Source organism: Pristiophorus japonicus, chromosome 4 (assembly GCF_044704955.1).
Source record: "Pristiophorus japonicus isolate sPriJap1 chromosome 4, sPriJap1.hap1, whole genome shotgun sequence".
NCBI classification, from domain to species: Eukaryota; Metazoa; Chordata; class Chondrichthyes; family Pristiophoridae; genus Pristiophorus; species Pristiophorus japonicus.
The window spans coordinates 118,995,858-119,013,019 of NC_091980.1; the positions used below are offsets into that span (position 1 = coordinate 118,995,858).

The following is a 17,162-nucleotide window of genomic DNA, read 5'->3' on the forward strand; positions in this document are numbered from 1 at the left end:
TGTGGTGTATTTGGACTTTCAAAAGGTGTTTTGACAAGGTCCCACACGAGATTGGTGTGCAAAATTTAAAGCACATGGTATTGGGGATAATGTATTGACGTGGATAGAGAACTGGTTGGCAGACAGGAAGCAGTGTCTGGGTAAAGGGGTCCTTTTCAGAATGGCAGGCAGTGATTAGTGGGGTGCCGCAGGGCTCTGTGCTGGGACCACAGCTATTTACAATATATATCAATGATTTTAGATGAAGGAATTGAGTGTAATATCTCCAAGTTTGCAGATGACACTAAGCTGGGTGGCAGTGTGAGCTGTGAGGAGGATGCTAAGAGGCTGCAGGGTGACTTGGACAGGTTAGGCGAGTGGGCAAATGCATGGCAGATGCAGTATAATGTGGATAAATGTGAGGTTATCCACTTTGGTGGCATAATATCTGAATGGCAGCAGATTAGGAAAAGGGGAGGTGCAATGAGACCTGGGTGTCATGGTACATCAGTCATTGAAGGTTGGCATGCAGGTGCAGCAGGCAGTGAAGAAGGCAAATGGCACGTTAGCCTTCATAGCTAGGGGATGTGAGTATAGGAGCAGGGAGGTCTTACTGCAGTTGTGCAGGGTCTTGATGAGGCCTCACCTGGAATATTTTCAGTTTTTGTTTCCTAATCTGAGGAAGGACGTTCTTACTATTGAGGGAGTGCAGTGAAGGTTCACCAGACTGATTTCCAGGATGGCAGGACTGACATATGAAGAGACTGGATTGACTGGGCCTGTATTCACTGGAGTTTAGAAGGATGAGAGGGGATCTCATAGAAATATAAAATTCTGACTCAGCAGGTTAGATGCAGGAAGAATGTTCCTGATGTTGGGGAAGTCCAGAACCAGGGGTCACAGCCTAAGGTTAAGGGATAAGCCATTTAGGACTGAGGAGGAGAAACTTCTTCACTCAGTTGTTAACCTGTAGAATTCTCTACCGCATAGTTGTTGATGCCAGTTCGTTGGATATGGCCCTTGCGGCTAAAGGGATCAAGGGGTATGGAGAGAAAGCAGGAAAGGGGTACTGAGGTGAATGATCAGCCATGATCTTATTCAATGGTGGTGCAGGCTTGAAGGACTGAATGGCCCACTCCTGCATCTATTTTCTATGTTTCTATGTGGTGCCCTCTGATGGCACACCTTGTAATAGTACAAACAGTAACCATGTAAGATAAATGACAAGCTTTCCTTTTTTACCTTGTCCTACCCTGTATGCTCCTTGACTTCCAGGGGGCTTTAGATTTGGAAGTCCCACCCTTTCTCTTTGAGAATATAATTTGCTCTGGACCCTCACTCACTATCTCCTCCTTGAATGCCTTCCACTGCTGACAATGATTTATCTTCAAGTAGCTGTTTGCGCAAAAAATAAAGTTGACTGAAATCACATCTCTGCTTAGTCTACATGCATTTTACCATCAAATATGCTACCCTCCTCGTTGCCACATCAAAAGAATTCAATCAATTGAGAACTTTTACTCCTAACATAATTCTAACTGAATTATGATCTTGCCACCAAAATGCTCTCCCACTGATGCCCCTTCCACCTGCTCAGCTTCATTCCCTAAAACTAAGTCCAGAACCAACCCTCCTTTCTTGTCGGGCTTGCTACGTACTGACTAAAGTTCTCCTGAATGCATTTTAAGAATGCTAGACTTGTATGTGAATAATATAAAAGGTGCGTGAAATTTTTTGTCATGCCCCCAAATTGAGGGTGGGTGCATGGCAAGTTAGAAGTGGGCAGGAAGACTCGAGACAGGTTAGTGTAGTATGTAGATGTCATTCAATGCTGAGACCAGTAATATCTAGGCATAAAAATACTCTATCTTTGTTCACACTTTTTGATAAAGTGAGGAAGTGGTGTTGAATTAGCATTGGTTAACACATGCAGTTGGGGGCATTTGTTCTAGGAAGTATATTGGAGTCATCAAAAAGTTGCAGTGAATCATCACTAGAATTGTGGTGGATGAGAGGTTGAAGGTTGAGTAGGAAGCAATTCAAGATCTTCAAAATAAAGTTTGAGGAAAAAATTGCTTCAGCTGGTCAGTAAATTGAAAATAAATACTTGCCTTTTTTATATTGTGCCTTTCTTGACCACCAGCTGTCTCAAAGTGCTTTATAGCCAATTAAGTACTTTTGATGGTGTCACTGTTGTAATGTGAGAAACAGGGCAGCCAATTTGCACAAAGCAAGCTCCCACAAACAGCAATGTGATAACCTTTTTATGTTGATTTAGAGATAAATATTGGCCAGGATACTGGAGATAACTCCCCTGCTGCTTCTTAGAAATAGTCCCATGGAATCTTTTTATGTCCACCCGAGAGCAGACAGGGCCTCAGTTTAACGACTCATCCGACAGTGCAGCACTCTCTCTCAGCACTGCACTGGAGTGTCAGCCTAGATTTATGTGCTGGAGTCCCTACAGTGGGACGTGAACCCACAACCTTCTGACTTTTGAGGTGGGTGTGCTACCTACTGAGCCACAGCTGACACACAGGGCATAACTTCCATTATCAGAACAATGAAGGGGGAACTTGATACTTTTGCAAACAATTATTAGCACATGGCAGTGGTTATTGAAGCGAGACCATAATATTGAAAATGGGTTTTAAAAAGTGAAATATTGCAGGTGCCGGAAATCAACTATAAAATGCAGGAAGCGCTCAGTAGGTCAATCAACATCGGTAGAGGGAATAAAAGTTAGGTGCAGGCCCTTCAAAAGTGCGCATATCCAAAATGTTGAATCATAATTTTAAAACTGAAGAGGGTAAGTATTTAAAGAGGATATGGGGATAAAGCAGGGAAATTGAATTTGAGCTCCAGTCAGCTAGTACAGGTATAATGAATAGGCCAAATGGCACCTGCTGTAATTTCTATGAATGGCTGGAAGTAAACAACTGCTGCTGGCCCAGAGAGGATGGAGGACACTTGCATTCTATTCTAAGTAATTCTATTTACAGGACCATAGTCCTGCTGTGGATTTAGACGCACTGTTGCCAGTCGGCCTGCGTATCCTCTGGGATGCCTAGCTAGTACTTGCTTAGATACCCTCATAGTCATGTACCTCCATCTAATCTGCTAGCTGTTGAGGCACTCTCCTTGTCCTATCCTCCTGACACTCGGCACTGTATTCCAGCACTGGATAGGTTCCAAGGTGCCTGTAATCTTTCAATCAGATGGCACTTGCCTGTAGCTTGGGGCTTAATTTCCCCTACAGGTGGTCTGGTGTCTACCTTGATGGTTTGCCTGTCCAGATACCTTCCTGTTACTATTCAACCAACTACATTACCGTGACACTGAATGGGTTCTATATTTTGTTTTTTCCTTCAAACTTCACCCATTGGTTGCCCTATCTCAAACACCGAACAAAGTACACAAATGATCAGGGCATATAAAATCAAGGATTAAAAATAAAATGTGCATTATGAACAAAATGGCCACTGTATTCAGTCAAAATTTACAACTGGCATTAATTTGGGATACAGTGGTAAAACAGGCCATCTGTTTGTAGGCAACTGTTTGTATAGTTGTGATTTCCAGTTAATTGACACTATTGGCTTCTGCACTGGTTTCTGACACTTGAATGCAGGCTTTGATTTGTTGCCCATATTTTGGTAGGGGTGGGAATCAGTTGCCAGAATTATTTTTTTGAAGTAAATCAAGTATTTCTCCACTTTCAATTAATGAAGCTGAGTGCCACTTTTTCTCTGCTCCTGTAGGTTAGTGCACTGCACTCTTCTCCAACATGACTGATAATTGCAGATCCTGGGATCTGGCATATTCTCTGCAAAGGAGAAAAGGCACAAGCAGAACAGTTTCACATTGTTCAAGATCTAGTGCCTCAGATGGACAGACAGCTGAAGCCCTCTGAGAACAGAGTGAGATTGTGCTGGTGTGCCAAGGGAGATGCATCGGGCAAATGCCACCAGCCAGCTAACTTGATCTATTTCAGGATTTAAAAAAAAAAATTAAGTGCTTAAGAGTATTGCTCATACTGGGGAAGATCAACTGGATGATGTCAGTGCTGTTTTGTAGAGCAGTTACAGATGACACCTAGGCACACTGCCAGACTCTGGGTGAGTGACTGCCATTTAGAATGAAACTGCACCAATGAGCTTGTGCTCCCGAGCACAAGGAGAGCTCCTCTCTGAATCCAGCCATGTTCACAGTTTTTACTCCAAGTAACTGTGCCAACTAACGCCTCATTCTACTACACAAGTAGTAATTTTTAAATGACATAGCAGTGTAGATTTGAGCCTTCTACAGAGGACTTGTACTGCAAATTGCAGTGAATGTAAGGACTTGTCATTCGTATTTGCACTTGCATGCTACCCAATTTTCTTCTCTCCTGTACTGAAGGAAATGATTCATATTGCTGTATGGTTCTAAAAGGAATGCAAGGATTGGTCATTGGTATATGTACTTGTATTCCACCCAATTTTCTTCTCTCCTGTTGTGAAAGAAACATAGAAACCTAGAAAATATGTGCAGGAGTAGGCCATTCGGCCCTTCGAGCCTGCACCGCCATTCAATGAGTTCATGGCTAAACATGCAACTTCAGTACCCCATTCCTGCTTTCTCGCGATCCCCCTAGTAGTAAGGACTACATCTAACTCCTTTTTGAATATATTTTGTGAATTGGCCTCAACAACTTTCTGTGGTAGAGAATTCCACAGGTTCACCACTCTCTGGGTGAAGAAGTTTCTCCTCATCTCGGTCCTAAATGGCTTACCCCTTATCCTTAGACTGTGACCCCTGGTTCTGGACTTCCCCAACATTGGGAACATTCTTCCTGCATCTAACCTGTCTAAACCCGTCAGAATTTTAAACGTTTCTATGAGATCCCCTCTCATTCTTCTGAACTCCAGTGAATACAAGCCCAGTTGATCAGTCTTTCTTGATGTCAGTCCCGCCATCCTGGGAATCAGGCTGGTGAACCTTCGCTGCACTCCCTCAATAGCAGGAATGTCTTTCAAGTTAGGAGACCAAAACTGTACACAATACTCCAGGTGTGGCCTCACCAAGGCCCTGCACAACTGTAGTAACACCTCCCTGCCCCTGTACTCAAATCCCCTTGCTATGAAGGCCAACATGCCATTTGCTTTCTTAACCGCCTGCTGTACCTGTATGCCAACCTTCAACTCTTGGGGGGGGGGGGGAAAACAAAATAAACATTAGATCAAGTGCCCCCCGATCTGGGGGACACTCCAGACACTTAACTGCCCCTTTTTCTAATAATTTTTTTTTTTGTGATTTTTTTTTTTGGGGGGCATTAAAACCATATATTTTACAAGTGCCCCCTATAAAAGGGGAGGGGGACACTAAAAATCGGGCAATTAAAGCAAATTAAACTTTAAAACATAATGCCAACTTTCAATGACTGATGTACCATGATATCCAGGTCTCGTTGCACCTCCCCTTTTCCTAATCTGTCACCATTCAGATAATAGTCTGTCTCTGTTTTTACCACCAAAGTGGATAACCTCACATTTATCCACATTATACTTCATCTGCCATGCATTTGCCCACTCACCTAACCTATCCAAGTCACTCTGCAGCCACATAGCATCCTCCTCACAGCTCACACTGCCACCCAACTTAGTGTCATCTGCAAATTTGGAGATGCTACATTTAATCCCTTCGTCTAAATCATTAATGTACAGTGCAAACAGCTGGGGCCCCAGCACAGAACCTTGCGGTACCCCACTAGTCACTGCCTGCCATTCTGAAAAGTACCCATTTACTACTCCTCTTTGCTTCCTGTCTGCCAACCAGTTCTCAATCCATGTCAGCACACTACCCCCAATCCCATGTGCTTTAACTTTGCACATTAATCTCTTGTGTGGGACCTTGTTGAAAGCCTTCCGAAAGTCCAAATACACCACATCATCTGGTTCTCCCTTGTCCACTCTACTGGAAACATCCTCAAAAAATTCCAGAAGATTTGTCAAGCATGATTTCCCTTTCACAAATCCATGCTGACTTGGACCTGTCTTGTCACCTCTTTCCAAATGCACTGCTATGACATCCTTAATAATTGATTCCATCATTTTACCCACTACTGAGGTCAGGCTGACCGGTCTATAATTCCCTGTTTTCTCTCTCCCTCCTATTTTAAATACAACTGACTCATATTGTTGTATGGTTGGTTCTAAAGGGAATGGCAAAGTGATATTTCATCCCAGTGGCTAGTTATCATGCCCAAGCCTATACTGTCAAGGAGGTGTTATTCAGGGAGCATCACAGCCAGTCTTGATCCTGTCATAACATAAGAAATAGGAGCAGGAGTCGGCCATATGACTGCTCGATCCTGCTCCGTCATTCAATAAGATCATGGCTGATCTGATCATGCACTCTGCTTCACTTCCCCGCCCGCTCCCCATAATCCCTTATCCCCTTATCGTTTAAGAAAGTGTCTACTTCTGTCTTCAATTTATTCAATGTCCCAGCTTCCACAGCCCTCCGAGGCAGCAAATTCCACAGATTTGCAACCCACAGAAGAAATTTCTCATCTCAGTTTTAAACAGGTGGTCCCTTATTCTAAGATCATGCCCTCTAATTCTCGTCTCCATCAGTGGAAACATCCTCTCTGCATCCACCTTGTCAAGCCCCCTCAATCTTATACGTTTCATTAAGATCACCTCTCATTCTTCTGAATTCCAATGAGTAGAGGGCCAACCTACTCAACCTTTCCTCAAATCAACCCCCTCATCCCCGGAATCAACCTAGTGAACCTTCTCTGAACTGCCTCCAAAGCAAGTATATCCTGTCGTAAATATGGAAAACAAAACTGCACGCAGTATTCCAGGTGTGGCCTCACCAAAACCTTGTATAGCTGTAGCAAGACTTCCCTGCTTTTATAGTCCATACTCTTTGCAACAAAGGCCAAGATACCATTGGTCTTCCTGATCACTTGCTGTACCTGCATACTATCCTTTTGCGTTTTATGCACAAGTACCCCCAGGTCCTGCTGTACTGCGGCACTTTGCAATCTTTCTCATTTAAACAATAACTTGCTCTTTGATTTTTTTTCTGCCAAAGTGCATGACCTCACACTTTGACATTATACTCCATCTGCCAAATTTTTGCCCACTCACTTAGCCTGCCTATGTCCTTTTGCAGGTTTTTTTGTGTCCTTCTCACACATTGCTTTTCCTCCCATCTTTGTATCGTCAGCAAACTTGGCTACATTACACTCAATCCCTTCTTTCAAGTCGTTAATATAGATTGTAAATAGTTATGATGTCCACACTTCTAGAAATGGAAGTGGCTAAGAAATGTTTATTTGGTTTTCTTTTCTTTTCTCACCACCCTGACACCCCTTGATTTCTGCTAAGGCCAACTGTAGCATTCCTCCTGACGCTTTGGTGTTCCATGTGGAGTTAGCTAATTTCAGCCAATCAAACCTGGAGCCTATCTGCCCTTACCCACAGCATGGAGTGTATTTGCACACTCAGCAAGCAGGGGCAGGAAAATATTCTAGAACTACCATTCATCAGATTGTGTGGAATAGACATGGTCTTCCACTATGATATGAAAACTGGTTTTAACAATGAGTCCTAACTCCACAATACAATTTTGTTCTCATTGCTCAGCTGTGCCTCCAATTTATATTTTAAAAAAGAAAACACATTTTCAACATGTAAATTCTACCCTCCAAGATAAAGGATGTCACTGTTGGAATAGAATACATTTCCATTTATGGGTACTTAATTTCATGGTGATCCCAGAATAGGTATAGCTTACATAGATGTAGAGTAAACTCCCTCTACTATATCCCTGCATGCCTTAACTCCATCAAAAGAGCACAGTTTTGCTCTGAGGTGTGCTGGGAAATGGAATATTGTTCCTTTATGGCTCGGTTAGCTCTAATTTGGTCAGAGTGGCATTTTTCACACCTGAGTACGACTGGGAACAGCAAATCACACTACGATGCAGATAGAGAAAAACTTGGGTGGGTAGAAAGAAACTTTTTCTGCTGGTTGGGGAGTCTAGGACTAGGGGGCACAATCTAAAAATTAGAGCCAGTCCTTTCAGGGGTGAAATGATACCAAGGGTGGTAGAAGTTTGGAACTCTCTTCCACAAATGAGAATTGATGCTAGATCAATTGTTAATTTTAAATCTGAGATTGCTAGATTTTTGTTTACCGAATGTATTAAGGGATATGGAGTTAGGTCGCGGATCAGCCAGGATCTCATTGAATGGCGGAACAAGCTCAAGGAGCTAAATGGCTTGCACCTGTTCCTGTGTTCCTATATGTTTGTGGGATGTTGTGCCGTGGCAGACAGTGACCTAATTATGGACACCCAATGCCAATATCGAGCACTCCAGGGCTGGTATAGCAAGGAGGAAGTGCAGCTATGTTGTAGTTCTGATGTTTGAGGTGCTTTTCTTTTCTTTTCTCTTCTTTCTCTTTCTCTCCCTGCCCCCCCCCCCCCTCCCCCCTGCCCAAAACAACAACTATATACTGCCTTTAACATAGTAAAACATCCCAAGGCACTTCACAGGAACGTTATCAAACACCGAGCCACATAAGGAGATATTAGGACAGGTGACCAAAAACTTGAGTAAAAAAAGTAGGTTTTAAAAAGTGTCTTAAAGCAGGAGAGAGAAGCTTAGGGAGGGAATTCTAGATCTTCACTGCCAAGCAACTGAAGGCATAGCTGTCAATGGTGGAGTGATTAAAATTGGGGATGCTGAAGATGCCAGAATTGGAGGAGCACAGATATTTGAGGGTTATAGAGCTGGAAGAGGTTAGAGATGGAGTGGGGTGAGGTCATGGAGAGATTTCAAAGCAAGGATGAGAATTTTAAAAACTTGGCAGATCAGGAGCCAAAGTAGGTTCAGTTCTGGATAAGCAGAAATTTCTTCCAACTAAATACTGGGAAGGCTGAAGCTATTGTCTTTGGTCCCTGCCACAAACTCTGTTCTCTAGCCACTGACTCCATCCCTCTCACTGGTCATTGTCGGAGGCTGAACTAGACCATTTGCAAACTTGCTGTCCTATTTGAGCTTGAGATGAGCTCTGACCATGTGTGCTCCATCACTAAGTCCACCTACTTCCATCTCCATAACATTACCTGTTTTCTGCCCCTGCCTCAGCTCATCTGATGCTGAAACCCTCATCCATGTCTTTGTTACCTCTAGACTTGATTAATCTAATGCCCTCCTTGTCAGTCTCATTTTCCACCCTCCATAAACTTGAAATCTGAAACTCTGCCTGTATCCTAACTCAAGTCCTGTTCACCCATCACCCCTGTTCTAGCTGATCCTCTTCTTATCCTCTGTCCCCTTGTGCAGGGGAATAGTTTCCCAGATGCCAGCAGATCATTCTTCATCTATGAACTTAGACAAATGAGTGCTGGTGGACATTTAATCATGGGTTTGGGTAGGGAATGGGAGATTACCAGCTTTGGACTCTTGGAATTGTTTTGAGGAGTTGAATGATAGTCTGACTCTCATCAAATGCAGACAAGGTGTACCACAAATACTGGGGATGGATTGTCTGAAACAAGCATCAGGGTTTTAAAGAATATTGTTCATGTGAGGGTCCCTTGACTTTGTGGAGGATACAACTGAAGAATGGCAAAATCCAGCTGTGTATTTGCTACTAGTAGAGTAATAAACTTGCGCTCACTAATATTCCATGGCTGAATTACAAGACTTAGTCAACAGCAGATTGGTTGCAAGAGCTTTTTGTGTAACTCGAGCCACTCAACTATCTTGTCCCTAGTGGCCCTGAGTGATAAGTGGGCTATTCGTGTAAGTCAGCCTGTTGCATATGAGGCGTGTGGGCTGAGTCCATTTTAATAGCTGCTTTACAGTTCTGTGGAACAAGCCAAAACCAACAGCGGTGAGTCTTGATAGTGAAAGAGGAAGCGGGTAGCGACATCTTCACTCCTAGTTCCTTTTCTAATGACCTGCACCATTGTTAAGTGATGACCAGAAAAAAATAAATTACTGGAGCGGAAACAGATCAGCGAACAGTCTGTGGTAACCTTGTCTAATAAGAACTAAAAATGAATCTCATTCCCTGGAGTGTGGGTGGCCTATTCCAAGGTCGCGGTGCTATAATTGGCCTTAGCATCTCTTAAATGAAGGAGGGAAAATTGGTGAGAATTCCAATTCCAGATCACTATTCTGAATCGTATTGGAAACTATTTATCGTAGAATTTTAAAATTGCCATAATGTGGCATCTTTTTAATGTAGAATAACATTCCAAGGGCGGTGGAGAAGCTGAGGGGTTCGGGGAGGAAATTGTAGACAAGATTAGGACCTAGGTAGCTGAAGGCACGGTCACCAGTGGTGGAGTGGAGTGAAGGGAGGGTAGGATGCACAAGAAGCTGGAATCAAAGTAATGGAAAATTTGGGGGTCCTCGAAGGTTTGAAATCGAGAGGAGAGATTTACACATGGATAAGAATTTTAAATTTGAGGTATGGGAACTGAGAGCCAATCGGGAAAGGGGTGCTGGACGAGCAGGATGGTGCGAGATATTGTTAGCTGACCTTGGTATGAATGGACTTTTATGGAGAGTAGAGGATGAGAAGACAACCAGGAGAGCACTGGAGCAAAAGTCTGCAGATGACAAAGGCATGTATGAGGGTACTGGTGGTAAGGGTGGAGGCAGGAAATGTTGGAAGTGGATGTAGGCAGTCATTGGAGAGGATATGGGGCTGGTTGCTGAGTTCAGAGGTAACAAACAACCAGGTTCATAGTGGTTGGGAATGGGATAAAGTTGGTGGCAAGGGTAGAGTTTATGGTGTGAACTGAAAACAATGGCTTTAGTCTTCCCAATGTTTAACTGGAGCAAGTTGAGGCTTATCTACGATGTCTTTCAAGCAATATGACTGCACAAAGGAAGTAATGACTGAGCTGGTGTCATCATGTGGAAGTACATCCATTGTTCTCTGATTATGTTGCCAAGAGAAGCATGTAGATGAAAGGATGGGTCTAAGGATGGATCCTTAGGTTATCTTTGGAATCATAGAATTTTACAACACATTTGGCCATGTGTCTGCACTGGTGCTCAAAGCTATCTATCATGTCCCTTTTATAGAACTGTACAATATGGGGATGTCAGGTGATGACTGGATCATGCTCAACTGCAATGTTCTTCACACGAGGAAAAGCCTGCTGATGTGCGGTGTCTCGGTTCACCTATAAAGAATGACCACTTGTGTGAGGTGGCTGGTGGAACTAAACCCCAGCAAGAGTATGCCTTTTAGGAGAGAAAAGACTTGCATTTACATAACGCCTTTCAAGATCACCGGATGTCCCGAAGCACTTTACAGTCAATGAAATACTTTGAGTGTATTCACTGTTGTAATGTGGTAAAAGTGGCAGCCAATTTATGCATAGCAAGCTCCCACAAACATCAATGAGATAATGACCAGATAATCTGTTTTTGTTTTGATTGAGGATAAATATTGGCCAGAGAACGGATGAGGAAAAACTTGAAACAATTATACAAAGGATGTCCATGAAACATCATGTTGCTAACTCTCTAACCTGAGTGGTAGCTCACTTTGCATGAGTCACACACCTCCTGAAACATTAGCCATCGAAGAACTTGATGTTTAAAAAGATTGACATTCCTGATTTAATCCCAGCGATCAGTGTCATTACAAGTATTATTCTGTATTTTGTATACCTGGGGAGATTTGGAAGTGGTCAGGGGCAGGAAGCTAATGTAAATTAGCTCTCGGGTTTAATAGGCTACAGAGGAATAGCGGAAATCCTAAGACTATGAAGGATACACCATTATGTACTGTACTTAAGATGAACTTTGCATTCCAAAATTAAATCAACACCTTTTTGAAATGACATTCTTTTAGAACTTGGAGGTTTAACTGTGAGGGCTCCACACACTTTTTAATAAAGATAGGCACCATCTTTTTTCAGATTATATCTCCCTTTTATGTCATACAAGTTCTTCAAGTAGAAGTGGTTTTGTAACCGGGTTCCTGTGGAATTCATTTTATTTACATTCTGAGACTGATAGTAATTGCGTGTATGCGAGTGCAAATTTTTATTTTTATTTTTGATTAGTGGCCTTCCTTGATGGCAGGGGTAGGTCCTGCATTGAGAACTAACATTGCTGGCCTAGTCGGATAGGATGCCTTGCACTGAGACTGCTTGTGGACACAATAAAAATGGCAGCCAGCACCATCAAGTGACGACAAATATTAAAAAAACTGCCTTATTGGCATGGTTTCCTTTTAAAGGAGCTCGAGAATTTATTTCTGATTCTCCACAGATGGCGCTGTAATGTAAAGGGACATTTATATATGAATCCAATGGCCTTTTTGTACAGCAGGAGACAGACATTGCTACTCTTTCATCCCCCCCCCCCCATTAATACCCAGTGCAGAGAAATTCCATATCACTCTGGTTATGCCATTAAAACTGAGCTTTGTTCAGGCCCAGCAATCTCTCTGTGGCCGATACTTATCCTGAAAATTTCTGAATTGCACATTAATTTAATATCTCAATTCTTTTGATGTTTCCTTTTGCTGAAATGGAACAGTTGGGACTGGATTTTAATATAGATTTCAGCCAGCACAAAACAATGGCAAGTACTGAATGTTAAGAGTGGCAATGGCCTGGTACCATGTGATCAGGCAGCTGTTCTGCTCTGAGATTTAAGTTCCTTTTTGTGGCAATGGGACAGAAACTAGCACATTTATTTTTAAGAAAACACTTATGAAGTCTTTTTTTGCTATCCTAAATTTTTTTTTAATTCCCCTGAATAGGAACAAAAGATTCACATGTGTTACATAATATATTCTATTTAATCACAGAAACTAAAGATCGCCTAAAGCAACATGAGTTAATTAATTTCTAAATTAGAAAAATCCATGAGGCTAACTTTGTGATCCAGTCGCAAATTAAAATAAATATAAACACATATATTTAGTTGGGTTAGAAACACATAATTGTTTTCTTTTCCTTGTATAATACGTTTAAGTATCTATCTACGCGATATGCATTGTATTTTCCTAGGTTTACGTAAAATTAATTAAGAAAAACTAAGGGAAAAAGTTAAAATAAATAAAACTTTACCCTCCTACAATGGTAGTTTATCCTTTTTTTAAAGAAAAATCGTTTTATTTTAATTTGCACCTCCTGGAGATGTTAAGTGACTCGTTGTTGATGCAATAACCAAAGAAAGAAAAACAAATGAATGAATTTAATAAAATTAAGTTAAATCAAACCTCAATCAGACCTGTGGGAGCAGCATGGGACCTTGCCGAGAAAACTACAGCTCCCAGCATCCTCCGGGTTGCGTGCGGACTGGGACACTTCAGGATAGGGGTATTTATTGTTCATTCCCACTCGCGAATCAAAGCTTCGGAACGTGCTTTGCAAAAACGATTCTATAAGATTAGAGCAAATGATAGCTAAGCGATGCGCTCTTACGTGGCTGCAGACAAGTACCCGTATCAGTATATTTTAATTTATTTATTTCCACAAACTCTCCTGCCGCTCACCTTGGTTGATTCAGTCCGCCTGACACTCTCACGGTTTTCACCCCCTTCTCTTTGGACTGAACGATTTACGCGGCGGAGGGAAATCCTCACTCTGTGCGGAGGCCTATTTCAACAAAGATGTTCACTGAAAACAGCTGAAATCTTACACAAATTGGATTTCAAAATATAAAAAAATTAAAATACTTTTTAAAAAAAGTGAAGAAGGGCGATTCTACAAAGGGCAGTCGTGTTAGTTAAAGTTTGATTCCCCTTTTTTTTCCTCTCTCCCTTCCCATCCTCATTTCCCAAGTGAGCAGTTCCCTGAGCCGCCATTCTTGTTTCTGATAACGTGGTGGGGGTGTATTTTTGTCACCGTTAATTCCAGACTTTAACAGAGACAATTAGTTTAAGCTTCTGTTCCACATTTTTCGTTTATATTTTGATAGTCGACTTTATTTACGAGTCTTCGGGTAGAATGGTGGCTGTGGGGCGCTTTAGATGTAAGTAAGGGCGCCGATCACTCCCCAGCGGCCGGCGGAGGTTGGTAGCGGCCGGCCGGTATATAAGGCGGGTGAGTGGTCCCTGTTGCTCAGTTGCCTGGAGTGCGTTACTAAGGAGACGGCAGGAGGAGCAGGAGGACACTGATGGTAGCGGTGGGTGCATCCGCTTCTCAGCTGCAGCAAGCCCCTTAGCAACCGTGACATGAGCTCCTGGGGGTGGGGGTGGGAAAGAGGTCCGTCACGGCCCGACATACTTTAAATGCCCCAGCATTGCTTTGCCGGGTAACTTTTTTTGAGTTTATTTTTGTTCTATGAAAGAATTTGGGGGTGAGTCAGTTTGTCAGGGAAGGAGGTAAGTGCTGTTGTTGCAGAGGGTTGTAGCAGCCCCGACCAGTCGGCGTGATCATGCTGGGGAGGGACGGGGGGAGGCTACACGATGCGACCTGGGAGGGGAGGTTGTGAGTGAGGGGACAACTGAGAGACACTTGTTGGAACTTCCCATTCTCTTAGACCCCCTCCCTCCCCTTTCCTGCTCATAGGGAGCGACTGACAGCTCAAACCTCTTGCATTCTCTCTCCTTTCACTTTCCTTACCTCCACCACAGGAAAAAATACATGTCTTTATTCTGCTCTGTAATTTTCTTTCTACGAAGTAATCTGGATGATGCATGCTTATTGATCTTAAATTGTCCTACCAGTGGAGTAGGCATTGCATTTTTTTCCCAATAGTAACTTTTTTCCAATTGTGAATGGGGGTAGGGGAGACTCTTTCGATGCTGTCTTTAGATGCCCTCATGTTTTCAGATGTCCCCAGATTGAGGTTGTGCAGGCCTGGTACAGCACCAGCCACTAGGAGGTGCACGAGAGTTGACTTATCTCAATTTTTTTTCTCATTCTCCTAGGCCATTCTCTCATCATGCTCCCCCCCCCCATTCATTCTCTCTCTCTCTCTCTCTCTCTCATTTTTTCTCTCTCTCTCTCATTCTCTCTCTCTCTCTCTCTCTCTCATTCTCTCTCTCTCTCATTCTCTCTCTCATTCTCTCTCTCATTCTCTCTCTCTCTCATTCGCTCGCTCGCTCTCATTCTCTCTCTCTCTCATTCGCTCTCTCATTCGCTCTCTCTCTCTCTCATTCGCTCTCTCTCTCTCTCTCTCATTCGCTCTCTCTCTCTCATTCGCTCTCTCTCTCTCATTCGCTCTCTCTCTCTCATTCGCTCTCTCTCTCTCATTCGCTCTCTCTCTCATTCGCTCTCTCTCTCTCATTCGCTCTCTCTCTCTCATTCGCTCTCTCTCTCTCATTCGCTCTCTCTCTCTCATTCGCTCTCTCTCTCTCATTCGCTCTCTCTCTCTCATTCGCTCTCTCTCTCTCTCATTCGCTCTCTCTCTCTCATTCGCTCTCTCTCTCATTCGCTCTCTCTCTCTCATTCGCTCTCTCTCATTCGCTCTCTCTCATTCGCTCTCTCTCTCTCTCATTCGCTCTCTCTCTCTCTCATTCGCTCTCTCTCTCTCTCATTCGCTCTCTCTCTCTCATTCGCTCTCTCTCTCTCTCATTCGCTCTCTCTCTCTCTCATTCGCTCTCTCTCTCATTCGCTCTCTCTCTCTCTCATTCGCTCTCTCTCTCTCTCATTCGCTCTCTCTCTCTCTCATTCGCTCTCTCTCTCTCTCATTCGCTCTCTCTCTCTCTCATTCGCTCTCTCTCTCTCTCATTCGCTCTCTCTCTCTCTCTCATTCGCTCTCTCTCTCTCTCATTCGCTCTCTCTCTCTCTCATTCGCTCTCTCTCTCTCTCATTCGCTCTCTCTCTCTCTCATTCGCTCTCTCTCTCTCTCTCTCATTCGCTCTCTCTCTCTCTCTCTCATTCGCTCTCTCTCTCTCTCATTCGCTCTCTCTCTCTCATTCGCTCTCTCTCTCTCTCATTCGCTCTCTCTCTCTCTCATTCGCTCTCTCTCTCTCTCATTCGCTCTCTCTCTCTCTCATTCGCTCTCTCTCTCTCTCATTCGCTCTCTCTCTCTCTCATTCGCTCTCTCTCTCTCTCATTCGCTCTCTCTCTCTCTCATTCGCTCTCTCTCTCTCTCATTCGCTCTCTCTCTCTCTCATTCGCTCTCTCTCTCTCTCATTCGCTCTCTCTCTCTCTCATTCGCTCTCTCTCTCTCCCATTCGCTCTCTCCCATTCGCTCTCTCCCATTCGCTCTCTCTCATTCGCTCTCTCTCATTCGCTCTCTCTCATTCGCTCTCTCTCATTCGCTCTCTCTCTCATTCGCTCTCTCTCTCATTCGCTCTCTCTCTCTCATTCGCTCTCTCTCTCTCATTCGCTCTCTCTCTCATTCGCTCTCTCTCTCATTCGCTCTCTCTCTCATTCGCTCTCTCTCTCATTCGCTCTCTCTCTCATTCGCTCTCTCTCTCATTCGCTCTCTCTCTCATTCGCTCTCTCTCATTCGCTCTCTCTCTCATTCGCTCTCTCTCTCATTCGCTCTCTCTCTCATTCGCTCTCTCTCTCATTCGCTCTCTCTCTCATTCGCTCTCTCTCTCATTCGCTCTCTCTCTCATTCGCTCTCTCTCTCATTCGCTCTCTCTCTCATTCGCTCTCTCTCTCATTCGCTCTCTCTCTCATTCGCTCTCTCTCTCATTCGCTCTCTCTCTCATTCGCTCTCTCTCTCATTCGCTCTCTCTCTCATTCGCTCTCTCTCTCATTCGCTCTCTCTCTCATTCGCTCTCTCTCTCATTCGCTCTCTCTCTCATTCGCTCTCTCTCTCATTCGCTCGCTCTCTCATTCGCTCGCTCTCTCATTCGCTCGCTCTCTCATTCGCTCGCTCTCTCATTCGCTCGCTCTCTCATTCGCTCGCTCTCTCATTCGCTCGCTCTCTCATTCGCTCGCTCTCTCATTCGCTCGCTCTCTCATTCGCTCGCTCTCTCATTCGCTCGCTCTCTCATTCGCTCGCTCTCTCATTCGCTCGCTCTCTCATTCGCTCGCTCTCTCATTCGCTCGCTCTCTCATTCGCTCTCGCTCTCGCGCTCTCTCTCGCTCTCGCGCTCTCTCTCGCTCTCATTCGCTCTCTCTCGCGCTCTCTCTCGCTCTCGCTCTCGCGCTCTCTCTCTCGCTCTCGCTCTCGCGCTCTCTCTCTCGCTCTCGCTCTCGCGCTCTCTCTCTCGCTCTCGCTCTCGCGCTCTCTCTCT

General features: G+C 43.9%; 1 protein-coding gene and 1 long non-coding RNA gene across 8 annotated transcripts in view; one reads left to right on the top strand and one right to left on the bottom strand.

Moving 5' to 3' along the window:
• LOC139262155 (uncharacterized) overlaps nt 1-13,303 on the bottom strand; it is a 37,404-nt gene extending 24,101 nt beyond the window's left edge. Inside the window, exon 1 of the long non-coding RNA XR_011592917.1 lies at nt 13,239-13,303. This is a non-coding gene — a long non-coding RNA (uncharacterized lncRNA). The remainder of the gene's footprint in view (nt 1-13,238) is intronic.
• A 790-nt stretch (nt 13,304-14,093) lies between these two features.
• The window catches only part of fam53c (family with sequence similarity 53 member C), a 111,257-nt gene continuing 108,188 nt past the window's right edge, over nt 14,094-17,162 (top strand). For 5 of the 7 annotated variants that reach the window (XM_070878537.1, XM_070878535.1, XM_070878545.1 and 2 more), the window contains exon 1: nt 14,094-14,146. The gene's annotated coding sequence lies outside the window, so the exon portion shown is untranslated. Of the gene's footprint in view, nt 14,147-14,214; nt 14,276-17,162 lie in introns of those variants that run through there. The other 2 variants (XM_070878536.1, XM_070878540.1) reach the window with 2 other exon arrangements.